The following is a 9,309-nucleotide window of genomic DNA, read 5'->3' as shown; positions in this document are numbered from 1 at the left end:
GGAAAAGCTGATGATCTTCATTGAGATCCTTCCCTAGACTCCCAGCCTTTACAACCCTCAAGACAAGGACCCCGCTCCCCCTCCCAGAGCATGCCTGTGCCTTTCCCTTCCCCCACAGGCATGCATCTCCCAAACCCTGAGGGACCCCATGAGACTTGCAACCTGGGGAGCAATGGGCAGTGGCGACTCATCCTGAACCAACCCCTGAACCTGTCTTCAAGGGCCCCTGATCTCTCACTCCAGTGAGCTGACAGTAACCCCACCTTGGCTCACTGCTTTCCCATAACATCTCCAGAAAGCCAAGCAGCCCGCCCAGTCTCCTGTTGCTTCTTCTATCGCAGGCCCTTCCTGGTTTCACTGTCCCCGGCTTTAATAAACAGACTCTCAAAATTACCTGGGCTGGCTGCCCTGGCCGAAGGGCATGTACCTCAGTTGCAGTTTGTCCCCGGCCCTGGTTGGGTCATGCAGGTGGCAACCACTCGACGAGTCCCTTTCACATCGATGCTTCTCTCTCTCTCTCCCTGTCTCTCCCTCCCACTCTATCTGAACAAAAAAAATGGAAAAATGTCCTCAGGGGAGGATAAAAAAACAAAACAAAACAAAAAAAAACACCTGAGCTTACACTGTGAAATCTTTCCGCACAAAGTCAAGAACCCACATACTGCCGGCTGGCCCCACTCTGGCCCAGTCCCTGTCTGGTAAAATCATGCAATATGTGGCTTTTTGCACTTCGAATAATGTTTCAAAGCCCATCCAGGTTCTAGCACTTATCAGTACCTCACTCCTTTTTACAGCCAAATAATAATTCCTTTTTTGTGTGTGTGGTACGTGCCCCTAGCAGGAACCGAACCCAGGACTCTGTCCACAGGCAGACGCTCTAACCGCTGAGCCAAACCGGCCAGGGCGATACAGTCATTTTTAATACACACAGTTGAAGGCCCACCCCCAGGCCGCTCAGGGCCTGGGAGCAGGGATGAGACCAAGAAAGATAGTCACAAGGTGGGCGGGGCCTGAGCTCACCCTCAAACATCTTGTTAATAAACACTTTGTTTTGTTTGTTTAGTTTGTAAAGTTTATTTTTTATTTATTTATTATTATTATTTTTTATATTTTTATCCTCACCCGAGGACATTTTTCCATTTTTTGTTCAGGTAGAGTGGGAGGGAGAGAGAGGAACAGAGAGAGAGAGAGAAACATCGACGTGAAAGGGACACATCGAGTGGCTGCCACCCGCACAACTGACCAGGGCCGGGGACAAACTGCAACTGAGGTACGCGCCCTTAGCGGGAACCGAACCCGGGTCTCTCAGGACCGCAGGCCGACGCTCTAACCGCTGAGCCAAACCGGCCAGGGCTATTTTTATTTTTTTAATTTTATTTTTGTTACAGATGTTTCTCCTTTTTTACCCCATTGACACCTTCCTCCCCATCCCCCCGCCCCGTCCCCAGCTTTGTTGTCCATGTCTATTGGTTATGCGTACATGCATATAAGTTCTGTGGTTTATCTCTTCCCTCCCCCCACTTTGTAGCTAGAACATACATGTATATATATGGATACAAGCAATAGCTGGAACCTCTCATTCAAAATGTACTTTCGGCCCTGGTTGGTGTGACTCAGTTGGTTGGAGTATCGTCCCGTGTACCTGAAGGTCGCAGGTTCAATCCCCAGTTGGGATGTGTGTGGGTGGCATCTGATCAATGTTCTCTCACATCGATGTTTCTTTCCCTTCCTCCCTCTCTAAAATAAATAAAATAATAATAATATTAACAAGAACAACTTATGTGCAGAAGACTGGCATTTAAAAAACCAAACCAAGAAATCCAAGGCATAGGATATGTGGCTGCCAGGCTGGAGGTGCTGGCCAGTCCCCGTGAACACCCGGGCTCCATGGCCAGCTTCCTGGGGAGAACACAGGGAGACAGCCCTGCCCTCTGCAGGTCAGGGTGCACGAGTTCTTTCCCTTCTGAACCAGAGAAGGGAGGGGGCTGCGGCTGGGAGGGCCAAGGGCCGCACCAGGAGACACCCTCACCAGCCCCTGCACAAGGGTCGCACCAGGAGACACCCTCACCAGCCCCTGCACAAGGGCCGCACCAGGAGACACCCTCGCCAGCCCCTGCACAAGGGCCGCACCAGGAGACACCCTCGCCTGCCCCTGCACAAGGGCCGCACCAGGAGACACCCTCGCCTGCCCCTGCAGAAGGAGACACCCTCACCAGCCCCTGCACAAGGGCCGCACCAGGAGACACCCTCACCAGCCCCTGCACAAGGGCCGCACCAGGAGACACCCTCACCAGCCCCTGCACAAGGGCCGCACCAGGAGACACCCTCACCAGCCCCTGCACAAGGGTCGTACCAGGAGACACCCTCGCCTGCCCCTGTACAAGGGTCGCACCAGGAGACACCCTCGCCTGCCCCTGCAGAAGGAGACACCCTCGCCTGTTCCTGCACAAGGGCCGCACCAGGAGACACCCTCACCTGCCCCTGCACAAGGGGCGCACCAGAAGACACCCTCACCAGCCCCTGCAGAAGGAGACACCCTCGCCTGTTCCTGCACAAGGGCCGCACCAGGAGACACCCTCACCTGCCCCTGCACAAGGGGCGCACCAGAAGACACCCTCACCAGCCCCTGCAGAAGGAGACACCCTCGCCTGTCCCTGCACAAGGGCCGCACCAGGAGACACCCTCACCAGCCCCTGCACAAGGAGCGCACCAGGAGACACCCTCACCAGCCCCTGCACAAGGGTCGCACCAGGAGACACCCTCACCAGCCCCTGCACAAGGGGCGCACCAGGAGACACCCTCACCTGCCCCTGCACAAGGGTCGCACCAGGAGACACCCTCACCAGCCCCTGCACAAGGAGCGCACTAGGAGACACCCTCACCAGCCCCTGCACAAGGAGCGCACCAGGAGACACCCTCACCAGCCCCTGCACAAGGGTCGCACCAGGAGACACCCTCACCAGCCCCTGCACAAGGGGCGCACCAGGAGACACCCTCACCAGCCCCTGCACAAGGGGCGCACCAGGAGACACCCTCACCAGCCCCTGCACAAGGAGCGCACCAGGAGACACCCTCACCAGCCCCTGCACAAGGGTCGCACCAGGAGACACCCTCACCAGCCCCTGCACAAGGGGCGCACCAGGAGACACCCTCGCCTGCCCCTGCACAAGGGTCGCACCAGGAGACACCCTCACCAGCCCCTGCACAAGGGGCGCACCAGGAGACACCCTCGCCTGCCCCTGCACAAGGGTCGCACCAGGAGACACCCTCACCAGCCCCTGCACAAGGGGCGCACCAGGAGACACCCTCGCCTGCCCCTGCACAAGGGTCGCACCAGGAGACACCCTCACCAGCCCCTGCACAAGGGGCGCACCAGGAGACACCCTCGCCTGCCCCTGCACAAGCAGATAAAGTGCAGCCTAGTTGCGGTGTGAGCCGCGTGAGTCAGCCCTTTCCTGCTCTCAGGCAGCAGGGTGGGCTGGCCCAGAGGCAGAGCTTCAGAAAGGGACCCAGCACTGTGCCCTAGGCTTGGGTCTGGGGCTAAGTCCTTGCCCACCACACCCTGGGAATCTGCCACCCTGGCCCTTCTCACTGAAGACGTCAGTTAAGGCTGGTGGCCACCTGGCTGCGTTCCCACCAGAATGTGGGGTGGGCACACCCTGCTGAGCTGCCCAGGCCTCTGCCCCCTTCGAGGGAGGCTCTGCCACTCACCAGCCAGAGCGTGGGAAGCAGGGAGGGAAGAGGGGTAGAGAGGGGTCTGACCCAATAGCTACTTTTAGCAGCAGCCCCTACACCCACTTTAAAGACAAAGAAGGGGGTTGAAGTGCTAAACATCGAGTTATTCAGGACCCCACCTCTACCCACACCTCCAGGTGGGGCTCCCACACCAGGGGCCATCTGTGGACTTCGGAGGTAACCTGGAAACACCTCCCAGCAAACACCAGCCCTCCCCCTCCCCCGGCTCCCTAAAGACCAAGTACCTGAGAGGCCTGGTTGGGTGACTGTCCCTAGCCAAGCTGTTGAGGTCCAACCTCCTCCAGATATTGGTGACAAGGACAGAGAAAGTGTGCCTGGGGCTCCTGTCAGTGCCTGCTTCCCACTCCCCTCCGGAGGCTGCCCTGCAGTGACTGCCTGACCCACTGCCACCAGCTGTGCACTACGGTGACACCAGAACACAGGACAGAAAGCCCTCCTGGCCCTGGCCGGTAGCTCCATTGTTTAGAACATCATCCTGATTCGCCAAGGTTGTGGGTTTGATCTCTGGTCAGGGATCACATACAACACAAGCAATGAATACATAAATAAGTGGGACGACAAATCAATGTTTCTCTCTCTCTCAAATCAATTAAAAACAATTTTTTAAAGCCCTCCTGCCCCAAAGCCTGGCCCACGCTGCCCCACCTTGACTCTGACACAGGATCGCAGCCAAGTGCCCATGTGTGTGTGGGGAGGAGTCCACATCTCTGCACCCTCCCTAGCACACCAGGCCAGGCTACCCAGGATCAGAGCCCCTGGCTAGCAGCACAGCAACCTGGCCCCACAGCCCCTGGAGACCTGGCCCCTACCGCAGGGCGAGCAAAGCTGAGCCAGCTCGAGTCCTTCCTCTCCAGGGCTGGGTGAGGATGGCAGCTGGAGGCAGGGGTGCCCGGTCAGCACTGCCTCCCTGAGCCCCCAGATCCACCATCAGCACCAGGAAACCCTTAGCACCAAAATGTCAGATTGTTGTAAGTTTTCGTATTAAAAAACAGAACAAAAAAAGCCTGATGCTTGTCTCAGAAACCAGACTATCATCCACTGTATACCCAGAAGACACATAAATACACACACACACACACACACACACACACACACACGGGCAAATATAAAAATTCACATCATCCAGGATCAGCAAGGCCGAGCCTTCAGCCCATCCCTACCCCCACACCCCAGTGGAAAACAGCTTCCATCCAAACCCAGTGGCTCCGAGCGCCCTCCTCCCCCAGGCAAAGCCGCAGCTGGAAGGCGGGCCCAGGGAGGAGGCAGAGCTGTTGGCTGACTCCTCCAGGTGCCCTGGACTCTAGCCTAAACCCTGCCCAACCTGCAGACCTAGATGCCCTCAGGGCCCCTAAGGGAGCCAAGGCAGCCCGGAGCTCCCGTCAACCCACTGTGACCTTGGCCGAGCCCCCTCCCAGGCCTCTGCTCTTGTATCAAAAGACCACGCAACCAGAAACAAGAGGGCAGGTGAAAAGGGGCTGGGTGCTCCCAGGGGAGCCTGGCCACAGGCCAACCCAGATCAGCAGAGGGAGGCTGCTTCCGTCAGCTGTCACTCCTCAGGGCCAAGCCCAGTCCCTGCGCCCCATGCCCAGGCCCCAGGCTGGCCCCCGGGCCCAGAGTGGCCTGGCCCTAACCTGTCAGGCTGCCCCAACCAGGCCATCATGTCAGCAAAGCTGGAGCTTGCTGCACACAGCCCCTCACCCCCGGGGCGGCAGCTGTGCTGGGGCCTCCCCCACCCCTGCAGCCCCGCCCTTGCCCCAAGCAGGGAGCACCCTTGGGGAAGGCAGAGAGACTGAAGAGGCTGTCACCTTCCCTCCACCAGGACAAGCACAGGCCAGTGGGGCCCGGGCCCAAGCACAGCCCGAGTCACAAAGACGGGGAGGGTGGACCAGAGCGGTGGACAGAACAGAAGCAGAGGAACCAGAGGTGGGGGGTTGTCAGGTTAGGATGGTCGCCATCAGACTCAGGGTTTGTCTTGGGAAGTGGCTGGGGGAGCTGGGGTTCCCATGTCGGGTAGAGAGGTGAGGCTGCTCATGTACCCCGAGCCTGGAGCCTGAGGAGGCAGATGGGGCATGCAGCTCGAATAATGAAGGCCAAAAGCACCCACCCCATGGCACCGAAGCCCAGACCAGTGACCCTCCTCCTGTCCCTCCAGGCCCAGACTCTGCCAGGCCAGTGATGTCCCTCCAGGCTACTGTCCTTCTGTGGCTCCCAAGGGAGCCCCAGCCCAGGTGTGCCCTGCAGCAGCCTGCACAGGGCCAGGGTCACCTTCAGGGAGAGGAGAGGGGCTGGCTGCCCCACTGGACAGATGAGTAGACAGAGGTGGGGGTGGGGAACTGGAGGGCAGGGGATGTGGAGCTGGCCACCCCATCCTGGATGAAGGTGGGCTTGGTGGCCATGTGGGGACCAGGCCACACCCACCTGCCACGCTCACTTCTCAGATGCTTTGCTGGCTCCCACCTTCTGGCCAGTGGAGCCCCAGGCCCCCTTGTCTGTGCCTTCTAGGGGCCAGTCATCCTGGTGCGGGAGGGGGAGCATCTTCGGTGCAAGCTCTTCGGGGGGCCACTCCTTGGCCTTGTGGCCCCTCTTCTTCCTGCCTGCCAGACTTCGCCTCCTTCCTGGGAGCCAGTGAGTGCTGGCTCTCACGCTCAGGAGGCAGGGCAGCGGGAGTCCGAACAGTTCTCTGCGTGGGCCCTGAGGATGTGGCATTGAGGCCACCAGAGCGGCTGCTCCGGAGGCAGTGACAGCAGACTTTCCCAGGAGGTCGCCCTGGCGGCAGCGAGTGAGAGGCCCCGAGGCTGGGCCATTAGTGTGGCCCTTGTCCCTGACTTTGTTCTTCCTTCCGTGCCTGCAGAGCTGTGGGCTGAGCGTGGAGAGGCCTGGCCGCGTGCAGTGGCGAGCGCGGTCACCAGCACCAGGTCATCTTCCGTCTGCCACGTGGCCCGGACCCCAGCCAGTTTGTCCTTCACCATCTTCTGCCGGTGGAACACGGAAACCTGGGCCGAGTGCGGCGGAGGTGCAGCCGCTGAGTCTGCTCTGCACCCCACAGGTGCTCGGCCTGGTGGTGGTGGGGAGAGCTTGTCCTGGGGGGCACCTTGGAGCAGGGGAAGGGGGGCTGTCCGCCTGGCAGGGCGGCTCCTGCAGTCGCTGGGGTACTGGTGGCCATGAGGCTGGAGGAGGAGGCCCAGGCCCTCCGGGGCAGCGCAGCCCCCCTGCCGGCCCCCCTGCTGGCTCCCTGCTGTGCTCAGCCGGGGTGCAGTTGAGGCCAGTCTTGGACCTGAGCTGCTTCTGGCACCGCTGGCACTTGAGGGCGTCTCGCAGCATCTGACGCACCTCCGTGTGCTTCCTGAGCCCCACGGGGACTTTTGGGTGACACGCTGCTCGTGGGCCAGATGGCCTTGCCCGATCCTGACCGGGGGCCTGCTGGGCTGAGTGGGCCTCAGGGGTGGCACCTCCTTCTGACAGGGCTGGGGGGGGGCAGCACCTTCTTCTGGATGTCATCCTTGAGGCTAAGCCCCTCCTGCTTCTTGGCACAGTAGCCTGGGGATTTGTCTTTGAGTTCGAAGGTTCCACATGGATGGCTGCTCCCCCGTAGCCTTCTTGGGTGTTTTCTGTTTCCTTCTGTGCTTCTGGCCTCAGCTTCCTCCTCGATGGGGGCAGAAGGCCAGTGGCCCTCGGGGCCTCCTTGCCCTCCAAGGCCTGCTGCCCAGATAAGGGGCCACTCTGGGGTCTCTGCTGGGCTGGAAGGCCTCGCCTGCCTGGACGGGAGGGGCCGGGGTGCAGCCACCGGCAGCTCTTTTCTTCCCACTGGCCCTCCCTGCGGCACGAGGCGTTTGGTTCACAGCCTTGGTCAGCGGCACCATCTTGCAGGATGGTGTGTGTCTGTCGATGGCATCGGGCCGGCTGACTGTCACCAGCTTACTGACCACAATGGGCCTGCTGACCGTCACCGACTTTGTGACTGGCATGGATTGCTTAACTGTCAGGAGTTTTGTCATCGGTACCAGTTTGCAGTCATCAGTTTGGTGACTATCACTGGTTTGGTGACCAGCACAGGCCTACTGACCACCACTGGCTTGTTGATGCTGATGGGTCTGCTGATACCCACAGGTTTGCCAGTAGTGACAGGTTTGCTCACTCCAATGAGCTTGCTGACCCCAACGGGCCTGCTGAAGGTGACCAGCCAGATGACCAGCCCAGGCTCGGGGGGGGGGTGGCAAGCAGGGGTCAGTCCATGTGGCTCCAAATCTGGTGCTTCTCCAGCTGGGTCTTGGAGGTGAAGGTGACCTCACAGAAGAGTCTGGGAAAGGTCAGCCTCTCTGAGACAGCACCCCCTTTGCACTGGTGGGAAACTCCAGCCAGCACCTGAGTTAGGACACTTCACCCGTGTATGCCTTGAACTCCTTTCCACTGGTCCGTCAGGGCGAGGGAATGTCTCGGGGGGCCTGGTCCTCAGCTTTCAGATGCCTCTTTTTCTTCCCTCTGTCCTGTCCCTGGCTGGACTTCCCGGGTCACTGCAGAGTGGGGTCCCGTTGGGCACAGTCTGCCCACCCCAGGCCCCTGGCGACCCCAGCTTCGGTGGGTTGTGCCGCACAGGAAGTCGGACCTCGTTCTGGCTGCATCCTCCCCAGGCCCACTCGCTGGAACTGGGGAGCTGGCAGCTGCCTCCACCACAGAAGGGATCAGTTATCACTTTCGCACCCAGTGGGATGTCGGTGTGGCAGGGGCTGGGTCCGGGCTTTGCAGGCTGTGCCAAGCTGCTGAAGACACGTTTTCATTTCTCTTGGGTATGCACCTAGGAGTGGCATTGCCGGGTCACAGGGTGCCTCTGTTTGAGGAATAGCCAGACTGTTTTGTATTTATACATTGAGTTGAGGAGAAGGAAATGAATGAGAAGATGGCAATCTGCTCGAAGCCAAGGTGAGCCCGCGTTCAGGGAAGCGAAAGGTTAAGAAAGCAATCAGATCACCAAAAGTAGCCTTGCCATCTTCCAAGTGGCAGTGCCAACTGTGAGGAGACAGGTGCAGGGCAGTACCTGTGGCCACCCACCTAGTGGTGGGCCTGCCCCTCCCTCCACAGACCGAGGCCAGGCTGGCTGCGAGTCCCCAGGGAACACAGCAAACACTCCTTCGCCCCAGCATCTCCTTTCGGACACAGTTAAAGATAAAGACATCAAGATCCGGCAGATGCAGAGACATGTTCGAGCTCATGTTTGTCCTGGCATATTAGCTGAGCTCCTGCTATGTACCAGGGGCTGCTGAGCATGTACATATTGGGTATACAAAGGGCTCACCATGGGCCAGCACTGTCCTAAACCCTTTCCTATCCATGTTTTAAATCTTCCCAGCACCTCTGTGAGCAGAGTTCCGCTGTGACTCCCATGTTTCGGACGAGGGCACCGAGTCAGGGCTGAGCGAGCTCCCCAAGGTCCAATAGTTCGTAATGACAAGGCTGGGACTTGAAGGCAGCATGTCTGGCTCCAGCATCACCTCATTATGCCGCCTCAACTATTCGCTCACAAGGACAAGGCTGACAGTCATTTCACAGACAAGGACA

At 59.4% G+C, this 9,309-nt stretch overlaps 1 pseudogene; it reads right to left on the bottom strand.

The window, feature by feature from the left end:
- Window positions 1-7,388: 7,388 nt before the first annotated feature.
- On the bottom strand, window positions 7,389-8,951 carry LOC118619278 (annotated as a pseudogene).
- Between the last annotated feature and the right edge of the window lie 358 nt (window positions 8,952-9,309).

This window comes from Molossus molossus, unplaced genomic scaffold, assembly GCF_014108415.1.
Source record: "Molossus molossus isolate mMolMol1 unplaced genomic scaffold, mMolMol1.p scaffold_m16_p_6, whole genome shotgun sequence".
In the NCBI taxonomy this organism is placed as follows: domain Eukaryota; kingdom Metazoa; phylum Chordata; class Mammalia; order Chiroptera; family Molossidae; genus Molossus; species Molossus molossus.
This window is presented reverse-complemented; position numbering and strand designations above follow the sequence as displayed.